Source organism: Gobio gobio (assembly GCF_949357685.1).
Source record: "Gobio gobio genome assembly, chromosome: 17".
Taxonomy (NCBI): Eukaryota; Metazoa; Chordata; class Actinopteri; order Cypriniformes; family Gobionidae; genus Gobio; species Gobio gobio.
The window spans coordinates 36,873,039-36,883,730 of record NC_137110.1 but is presented as its reverse complement, the minus strand read 5'-3'; positions in this window follow the sequence as shown (position 1 = coordinate 36,883,730).

Genomic DNA, 10,692 nt, shown 5'->3' with positions numbered 1-10,692 from the left:
TGTCCTTCATGGAGCGATTCGACATTCACCATAGCGTGCTTGTCACATTATTATGGCTTGTGGCATTTTGCACAATATTTGCAAAGCTCGTAACCTCCCATTGCTTGATGATGATGATGACGATGAAAATGACGATCATGGTGATGATGACAGTGATCATGATTATGATGACAATGATGACAATACCACCGAACACACATTACAAAGCATTTCGGGGAGAGCATCACTGAGGGACTGCTTTGCTAACTCACATTTTGGGTAAGCAAACTTGTAGACAATAAGTAACAAACTAATTTTTCCGTACACAATTTTATAACACAAAGCATATGTACAATCATTGAGTATTCTTAATTATTTTCAGTTTTAGTGTGTAATATTAATTTTGAATTTCCAGCAACTTAATTTGCAATTTGAGCTTTTTTCTTTTAAGGGACTCAATGTCATCCTCAGTGGCTGCGCCCTGTGCAAATCCAGTGTCTTGTGAGGCAGAAGGCTCATCTGGAGGACACAGGGAGATGTCCTGAGATGATACAGGAGAAGATGCATCTGATGTACCGGCTCCAGAATTATCCACACTACATTCACATGCAGAAAAAATTAAACAGTGCAAACATGTTTATTCAATTCGATGTGTTGATTGAAATACGATCAATTTATTAAAAAGGCACATTACATGCATACATTATTACATGCATAATTTTCTTCTTACCATCTTTGTAACTCCTTCAATTTGAGAAGTGCAGGGTCTGGGGCATCTGGAATGCCACAAATAAAGGGATTGGCCGTTCCAAGTATCTCCTCTACTATTTCACCAATTTCAGACAGAGGTTTACATGGAGGGCCCCCACCTGTTTGACAAGAACTCAGCTGCAACAAGAATTGTCACATGGAGACAATCATTTAATATAAAATGGTTTAATAAGCTAAAATAAAATGTACCAGTGGCTCGCATGCTTTCTTTATATGCTGCAATTTCCTTGCGTGTTGTTGCCAACACATTGTACCACCTTTTCTCACAGTCCTCTGCTGAACGTCTTGTCCGAGGAAATGCTGCATTTACTGTCAGTACAATCTGTTGCCATGCGTTTTTTTTTTGCCCTTGCTTGTTAAAGTTGGACTGAATTTTCCTCTTATCACGTCCTTCCATTTAAGGACTGACTGCACTAGAAGAAGATTTTCTTCCTTGGACCAGTTTGGTTTTCTTTTTGCATCCATTTTTTAACAATTTGCAACTTTTGTCTTTCCTTTATATACAGCTGTGAGTGAAATTTTGTATTATGTGATTCATCAGCTTAATTACTTAAATAGCATCACATTTGTCCATTTCATTAATGTGTTGAAACTCAATTAAAATTGTGTGAAATAAATGCATGTACTTATTTGTAATTTTTTTGCACAAAGCAAAAACTAATTATTCTAAATAAATTTAAATATTGAAATAATAGTTATGTCTTGATTAAATAATCAGTTAATTGTGTCATGCTGCTGTGACCTCACCCTTGCAGGCTCACTATTGGCTGATTCAGAGGTTCAGGGCGGCCATTTTGGGTTCACATCATTGTAGTCCTTAGTTCACAGCACTTAAGTCCCACTTCAGTCAGCACTTAAGAATCAGTCTTATACTTTACTGAAAGTTGCTTTTAGCTGCTTCATAAAAGTCTCCTACTCTTAGAAAAGTCCTACTCTTTACTAAGTATTTTTTGCACTTAAAGCTTAAGACTATTCTTAAGAGCATTTCTTAGAAGTTTTAAACATACGGGCCCTGATGGATAAAACGTTTCACTTTCAATAAAAAGTTATTTGGAAATGTTATTTTCTGTGTGGATATCACACTTCTTCTTTCACAAAGGAGAACCAAGTAAAAATTGCAAGAAATATTTTAATCACAAATATTTTGGGGGACTCTAATCTTCTATGATTGGAGTCACGCAATTGTAACAGTTTACAGTAAAGTCCCATTAGTTAATATTAACTAATAATGTGCAAAACATGTTACAGTATATGTGAATCTTTGTTAACACTAATAAAAATACAACTGTTCATTTTCATGATAGCTCAGTGGCTGTATTCACAAAACATTTTAAGGGTAAAAGTAGCTCCTAACTTGCCGATTTAGGAGAAACTCTTAAAAAGAATGGGCGTGTCAGTCCTAATCTTATGACTCCTAAATTTTTGCTCTAAGAGTATTTCACAAAGCAGTTTAGCTCTAAAACTAGCTCCTAGATCAATGAAATGCTAGTAGTCGTCAAGAGGACTCCTATGTCACTAAGACCAAATCACTAAACAATCTCAATGGATGTTGCCGCAATCTGCCCAAAGACACTATACAACATTGAGGCAATAGTGATAATAAATGTATCTTAAATAAAAAAAATTATAATGTCAGTTCCCTTTGAAAGGGAACTCTCGCTGCGTCTGGCTGACGCTATGGGGAACGCCCTCGGCGTGACTGGTGTCTGAAGCTACTATCGAATCACGGCAAAGTCTTTGACCGACGTCAGCCCACGACGTCATCAACGTGCGGCCCGGAAGTATAAAAGGGCGCCGTGCCAACACATACACATCTTTCTCGTCTTCAGGGACTGTCTGTTTGAACTGCTATACGAGTTAAGGTAAAACAAATTCAATTATTAATACACACAAGTGTGTATTTACTGCCTGGGATCAAGAGCATGCACAGTCAAGTTCATTTGAAGTTGTTTGTGTGTGAGTGTGAGCGGTTTTCAATCTGAGATCGCTCCACTCTAGTCTGGCTTTTTTCCTGAGGGAAGAAAGTTTGGCATCTGGGACTGGATGATGCTGTCCCGCTCAAGCTGAGGCTGAGCGTTGGCATACATCATGGGTTCTCAGATGCAGCTCGCCGATCGTCGCGACGATCTGGCGGCTAACGAGACTAAACAGCAAGTGCTCTTAGGGATGGCTGGTGAGAGTGGTATGAATCCTCTCAGCCACCTTGACCGTGTATGCTGAGCTGATGAATGTTATGGAACGTGCTGTGGGCAGGCTGCTGCTGCCATGTTGGCGCGTTAGAGGAGAGATCGCTCGTGATAGATTGCACGATCGATTTCTCCTTGGCCATAAACCATCAGCTCAGATGAGCCTTCCATTCCTTCTTGATCTTCTTACAGAGATCGAGAGGGCATGGAAGAATCCATATTCTACCCAATGTTCATCAACATCAGCGTTTTAACTTAGCTGATGTCGAGGGGATAGGGGAATATGGATATGTGTTGAGGCTACCGACTGGCGAGGAAAGTTTGCGAACTTTTCTCGCATTTCGTGGGCATCAACACTGAAGAGCTCAAATTCTGCCTTACTAAATCACGTTGTGCTTTAATGGCAGGGGCATACACGGCAGCGGGTCAGGCTGGTGCTGCTTTTCACACCATGGCGGTGTTTCAGGCGTACCAGGCGGACCTGCTGGAGGATCTCGACCAGGGGGCCGGGCTGTCCCCTGAGGCGGTTGCTGAGCTGCGCCGCACCACAGATCTGTCTCTCCGGGCCACCAAGCAGACTGCTGCTGCTATCGGCCGCTCTATGGCGGCTATGGTGGTTACGGAGAGGCATCTGTGGTTGGGCCTGGCTGATATCGGGGAGAAAGAAAAGGGTTTTCTCTTCGATTCGCCGGTTTCGCCTACTGAACTTTTCGGCACCTCCATGGAGGCGGTGGTTGGAAAGTTCAGGGAGGCGAAGGCGCGCTCAGCGGCATTTAAGACATGCATACCGCTGAGATCCGCGCCCCCACCCAGGCAGGCGGGACCTGGTCCTTCACGGTCTGAGGACCGTAGGCAGGACCAGAGTGCTAGCGTCTCCTCTCGTGCCCCCCCTCCTTGGAGGAGCAGGGTACAGAGGAGATGGGATTCCCGCGGGAAAAAGGATCTAAGGGAGGTGATCCAGGACAAACGTTCTCAACGAGGGCGTTGGTGATGGATCACTTCCCTTGAGGGCGATTACATCATAGCCCTCTCCTTTTTCCTTTTTAATGTCTTTTTATGACTTTTACCCAGGCGCTTCTTACATCAGGCCTGAGGCGGGCCTATGGTGAGTAGAACTATGTTCTGATGGCCCGCCCGGACTTGCTCAGTGAGAACGCCCCTTTCAGTCATTCAAGGGCGGTAGAACATGGTGGTGAGAACCGCACAATGAGTCTTCGCTCAGCATGCCGCAGGTGAGAGTGGTCATTTTTGTGTGTTATACTAAAAATATGTATTTCTTACAGACCCCAGGTTCCTGTATAGAGTTGGGTATTCATCAGAGAGAACTGTCTTTCCCCTGTTAAGTTAGGCTTTAACACAGCACCATTCTCTGGGCTGTGTATGTGAGCGTGTGTTGGCTTTCCCTGGTTGGTCAAGATGGCGCCAGATAGGCCACCGCTTATGGTTATCAGAAGATGGGCCTCCTCTCATATTGAGAGTAGTGTTAAGGCCGCCGCTCTTTTCTTTGAAATGTTTGCGGATTACTAGGCGGTAGCACACTTTTCTGATAGAATGTAGTGTTTGTCTACCGCTTAGGGTTACTATTGTCTTCGGTTCCCTAAGCCACTGCAGGTTGGATTAGTTTGTCTCTGTTACAGCTGAGCGCTACGGCGTCAGTCGGTATGTGGATGAAGGAGGCGCGTTGCAGAGGCACCGTCACCTTTGGTTGTACACCACTTAGATCGGAGGCCTCCTCTCATTGAGAGTCGTTGGTTTAAATAGCAGTCAGTTTGTTTGTCTGGCAGTTATTTCTCGTTTTTGCGAAACTTGTACAGCTTGTAGGCTTTTACAAGCCTCCCTGGAACGGGTCCCCATAGTAATGGGTAGCTATCATGTGTTAGGCCTCAGCAGGCCTCCATGAAAACGAGCCGTAGGGTCTAATGTTACTACAACCCACATTTTGCAAATATGTCTGTCCCAGTTAGCAGGAAGGATTGCACCGTTTTCAAGATTAAACGGTGACAGTGGTAGGCCTTATCAGGCCTCTAGTAAGGCAGGTGACAATGCTTAAGCATCAAGGTACTGCTAGCCTAGCTGGCTATCAGGTTAAAAAGGGGTAATTACGCTCTCCTGAAGGTCGGCTGTCAATTGTAGGCCTCAGTAGGCCTCTTGAACAAGGCGCACTATCAGTTGGAAGGCCTCAAACCAGGCCTCACTGGAGGTATGTACCGATGTGCGCATCAGGACAAATAGCCTGGAGGCTATCAGGTTGTAGGCCTCATCAGGCCTCCCCGAAGGCCCGCTGTTAGTTGTAAGGCCTTGCTAGGCTTTCCTGAGGGTGAGTTCCCAGATTGTGGTCACTCTCAGAGGCAGGTTGTAGGCCTCATCAGGCCTCCCTGAAAGCCTGCTGTTAATTCTAGGCCTTAATAGGCCTCCCTGACTCGAACAAGGTAGTAGGCCCCATCAGGCCTCCCTAAGGTGTTCCTGGGATCCAGTCATCTGAAACAGTTAGCACGCATTGCAAACAGGTAGCAGGCCTCTCCAGGCCTCCCTAAAGGCTGCTTATCAGGTAGTAGGCCTTAATAGGCCTCCCTTGAGGGCGAGTTCCTTAATCAGGATGCTCGAAAAGCCTGCGTAGCTTGACTGTCGGGTAGTAGGCCTCAATAGGCCTCCCGGAGGGTGAGCTCCCAGATTGTGGTCACTCGAACAAGATAGTAGGCCCCATCAGGCCTCCCTAAGGTGTTCCTGGCATCCAGTCATCTGATACAGTTAGCAGGCATTGCAAACAGGTAGCAGGCCTCTCCAGGCCTCCCTAAAGGCTGGTTATCAGGTAGTAGGCCTTAATAGGCCTCCCTTGAGGGCGAGTTCCTTAATCAGGATGCTCGAAAAGCCTGCTTAGCTTGACTGTCGGGTAGTAGGCCTCAATAGGCCTCCCGGAGGGTGAGCTCCCAGATTGTGGTCACTCAAACAAGGTAGTAGGCCCCATCAGGCCTCCCTAAGGTGTTCCTGGGACCCAGTCATTTGAATCAGTTAGCACGTATTGCAAACAGGTAGTAGGCCTCTCCAGGCCTCCCTAAAGGCTGGTTATCAGGTAGTAGGCCCTAATAGGCCTCCCTTGAGGACGGGTTCCTTAAACAGGATGCCCGACTAGCCTGCGTAGCTTGACTGTCAAGTAGTAGGCCTCCATTAGGCCTCCTTGAGAAAACAAGGGTAACCTCAGCAGGACCATGCTTCGCTAAAATTGGCGGTATTGCTGTCAGGTAGTAGGTCTCACTAGGCCTCCCTGAGGGCGGAGTCCCGAGCCAGGATGCTTGGTTTCCAGCATGGCTTGCGGTTAGGTAGTAGGCCTCTATAGGCCTCCCTGGAATACCCGCTATCAAGTAGTAGGCCCACAGGGCCTCCTTGAAGGTGAAGTTCCTGAGCTAGGCACTTGATTACCAGTTCTCTGTGAGAACTTGTGGTAGTTGGGCCTACAGCTGGAGGTTACTCGCCAGGCAGGCTCAGCTGCTCCCCTCAATGAGGGTCGTCTATGAGTGCTCAGCCGCCTGAGCCTGGTCAGACGGTCGTAGGCCTCTCATGAGGCCTCCCTGTTAGATCAGTCATTAAGGCCCTTTCGGCCTCCCTACTGCTTTGAAACACAAGCACCTGGTAGATCCTTGATTTGAGCAGGCAGACTCCCCTCGATAGCAAGGGTTGAAAAGCACTACGCTGAGTATTGCTCTCTTGGATAACCCGTCTCTGAGTTCCGGGCTAAGTAGGACTGCCAGTGTTTCAGTCCCTTAGCTTGGACGCCCCTTGGGCAACATCCAGAGGCTCTGTTTTGAACAGACAGGGTTGGCTAAACCGAAGTGTCCATAACACTTTTTATTATAATAACCCAATGGGATATTAACCCAAGATGGCGGCGCAAGTAGTTCGCGAGGCTCTGGGTCTCTCCAGATTCTGCAATTTTGCGGTATTTTTCCTGCTCATCTCGGGTCTGTTCGTTCAGAATAGTTGTGCCTTAACATCGTACACCCGTGGTGAGATTTTGGATATTGGTTTGCGAATTTCCGACAGTTTTATGGACAATCTTCGACTCCTTCCTGAGATCGCTAGGACACCCGAGGCTATGAACTCTACCCGGCCGGGCGGAAGTGCTCGCAGGCGGCGCCGAGATCGTAAACAAAGGCGGGGTATACGCGGAGGACTGAGAGCTAAGCTAAGGCTAAAGCTAAGGCTAACCCCACATCGGCTCTCTTTACCCAGTATTTTCCTTGCCAATGTACGGTCGCTAGTGAACAAAATGGAGGAGATTCGACTCAGCATCACACACAGCAAGAAACTTTTGAACTGTAACGTCCTAATCTTCACGGAAACCTGGCTAAACGGCGGAATACCGGACACCGCTATTGAGCTAGTGGGATGCCACACGCTCCGGGCGGATAGAACATTAGATGACTCCGGTAAGACCAGAGGTGGTGGATTGTGCATTTACATTAACAAAGCTTGGTGCACAAACTCTGCTATTGTTGGGAGTCATTGTTCAGCTAACCTCGAGTTTCTCATGGTTAAATGTAGACCGTTTTATCTACCGCGGGAGTTCACTTCCACCATTATAACTGCAGCCTATATTCCCCCGGATGCTGATGCCAAGCTTGCTATGAAAGAACTTCACGCAGCCATCAGTAAACAACAGACTGATCACCCGGAAGCTGCTTTTATTGTTGCAGGTGACTTTAATCATTCAAATTTAAAGTCAGTGCTACCCAAGTTTCACCAGCATGTTTCCTGCCACACCAGAGGAAACAAAACCTTAGACCATGTTTACACAAACATGGCTGGCGCTTACGTTGCGACACCCCTCCCCCACCTGGGACAGTCAGATCACCTTTCTTTGTTCCTCATCCCCAAATATGCACCCCTCATCAACCGTGTGAAGCCATCAGTGAAGACCATCAAGGTGTGGCCTGCGGGGGTTGATTCCACACTCCAGCAAAGGTTTCTACACACAGACTGGAGTGTGTTTGCTTCTCAAGCCACCAGTGGCGCTCACACGGACATTGACTTCTACACCTCCTCTGTATTGGATCATATCAATACCACCACTGACAGTGTTACAACCCAGAAACAGATCACCACATACCCAAATCAGAAGCCATGGATGAACAGGGAAGTGCGACTCCTGCTGAAGTCACGCAATACTGCCTTCAGATCAGGAGATGCACAAGCCTACAGTACGTCCAGGGCAAACCTGAAGAGGGGGATCAAAAAGGCCAAGCACTGCTACAAGCTAAAGATAGAGGGTCACTTTTCCAACTCTGACCCTCGACGCATGTGGCAGGGCATTCAGGCCATCAGTGACTACAAACCCCCCCACTCCACCCCCGCAGCCACTGATGTCAACTTCCTGAACGAGCTAAATCACTTTTATGCTCGCTTTGAAAGAGACAACAGAGAAACTGCCACCAAGCTCAAACCCTCAGCTGACCCACCAATCACACTCTCCACCACAGATGTCTGCAAGTCACTGAGCCGGATCAGCGCGCACAAGGCTGCTGGACCAGACAACATCCCTGGTTGTGTTCTCAGGGCATGTGCGGAGCAGCTCGCTGAGGTTTTTACAGACATTTTCAACCTGTCTCTTGCCCAAGCAGCTGTACCTTCATGCTTTAAACTTCCATTGTGCCAGTGCCAAAACACTCTAACCCGAGGTGCCCTAATGACTACCGCCCTGTAGCACTCACACCCATCGTCATGAAGTGCTTTGAGCGGCTGGTCCTGGAACACCTAAAAGACTCTCTACCATCCACATTGGACTCACACCAGTTTGCCTACCGCAGCAATAGGAGCACAGAGGATGCCGTTTCCATGGCACTGCACTCTGTGCTCACTCACCTGGACAATAAAAACACTTACGCACGCATGCTGTTTGTTGACTTCAGCTCAGCATTCAACACTGTCATCCCAACCAAGTTAATAGCCAAACTTGGAGACCTGGGCATCAACACTTCAATGTGTAACTGGATTTTGGACTTCCTAACTGACAGACCCCAGAATGTTCGTTCAGGATTCACCTGCTCCACATCTATCACTCTTAACACTGGTGTACCACAGGGCTGTGTGCTAAGCCCGTTTCTCTACTCCCTCTTCACCGCCGACTGCAAGCCTGTGTATGGATCTAATTCTATCGTCAAGTTTGCAGACGAAGCTACAGTGATTGGTCTCATCAGCAACAACGATGAGACTGCCTATAGGGAGGAGATCCAGCACCTGGCCACATGGTGTACCGAAAATAACCTTCTCCTCAACACCACCAAAACGAAGGAGCTCATCGTGGACTTCAGGAAGGAGTCAAGAGGCACACACGACACCATCCACATCAATGGAATGGCTGTTGAACGTGTCTCCAGTTTCAAATTCCTGGGGATCCACATCTCGGCGGACATGTCGTGGACGACCAACACCTCCAGCCTGGTCAAGAAGGCTCACCAGCGCCTCTTCTTCCTGAGGACACTGAGGAAGAATCAGCTCTCCTCGGCTATCCTGGTGAACTTCTATCGCTGCGCAATAGAAAGCATCCTGACCAACTGTGTCGCAGTATGGTATGGGAGCTGCTCTGTTGCGGAGCGCAAGGCACTGCAGCGGGTGGTGAAAACTGCCCAGCGCATCACAGGGACTCCACTACCTGCCATCGAGCACATCCAGAGGAAACGCTGCCTGCATCGATCTCGCAGCATCCTCAAGGACTCCTCTTGTCCTTGACCACAGACTGTTTTCTCTCCTGCCCTCCGGCAGGCGTTTCAGGATCCACCGGACCAGGACCAGCAGACTAAAGAACAGTTTTTTCCCCAGAGCTGTCTCTTTACTGAACTCAAACCCCCTTTGATCCACTCCCCTCATATACTGATAACTCTCCTACCTCACATCCACCTTCACTTTGTTATTTGCACTACCGACTGTTTATTACAGTAACAACTGTTTACTTATGCATTTTGCACTACCACACCGTAACTGGATGATGCTCATTTGCACTGCCGACTGTTATTTACAGTACCAACTGTTTACATCTGTATTTTGCACCGTACTTCTAACTGTAATATGCAATCACTTTACACTGCACTTTTACACTTTTTTTCGGATAGCTTCTGTCCATAATTTATTGCACTACCTTAATCCACTACCATATTCCTCATTTTAGCCTAACATATCATTGTATACCTCTATCTGTAAAATTCTGTTTATAGTAATAGCCATCTGTATATTATATTATATTCATAGTACATATCCACCTGTAAATTCTGTTATAGTAATAACCATCTGTATATTATTCACTGTACATATTCACCTGTAAATTCTGTTTATAGTAATAACCATCTTTCTATTTATAGATATATTTATATATATTCAGTACATATCCATGTCCTGCACTTATGCAAACGTTGTATATCCTGCACTTGCTGCTATTGCACTTCTGGTTAGACCTAAACTGCATTTCGTTGCCTTGTACTTGTACTTGTGTAATGACAATAAAGTTGAATCTAATCTAATCTAATCTAAACACTTAGGGCACCAGGTCAAGCCTCCCTGGTGGCACTCGGGAGAACTTTTTTCCCGGGTAGTGACTGGCTGGGGTTCCTTCGGGTCCCCTAGCCACATTCCCTTAAAGGGACCCCTTCGGTTGAAGTAGTGGTCCCGGGCCTTCGAGCTGTCTGGATGGAACCCCACGCAGTGCGTTAGGGTTCCGTTTAGTTGTGTAGCTTGGGCTATGACCGTAGGGAGTGCTGTCACTGTCAGC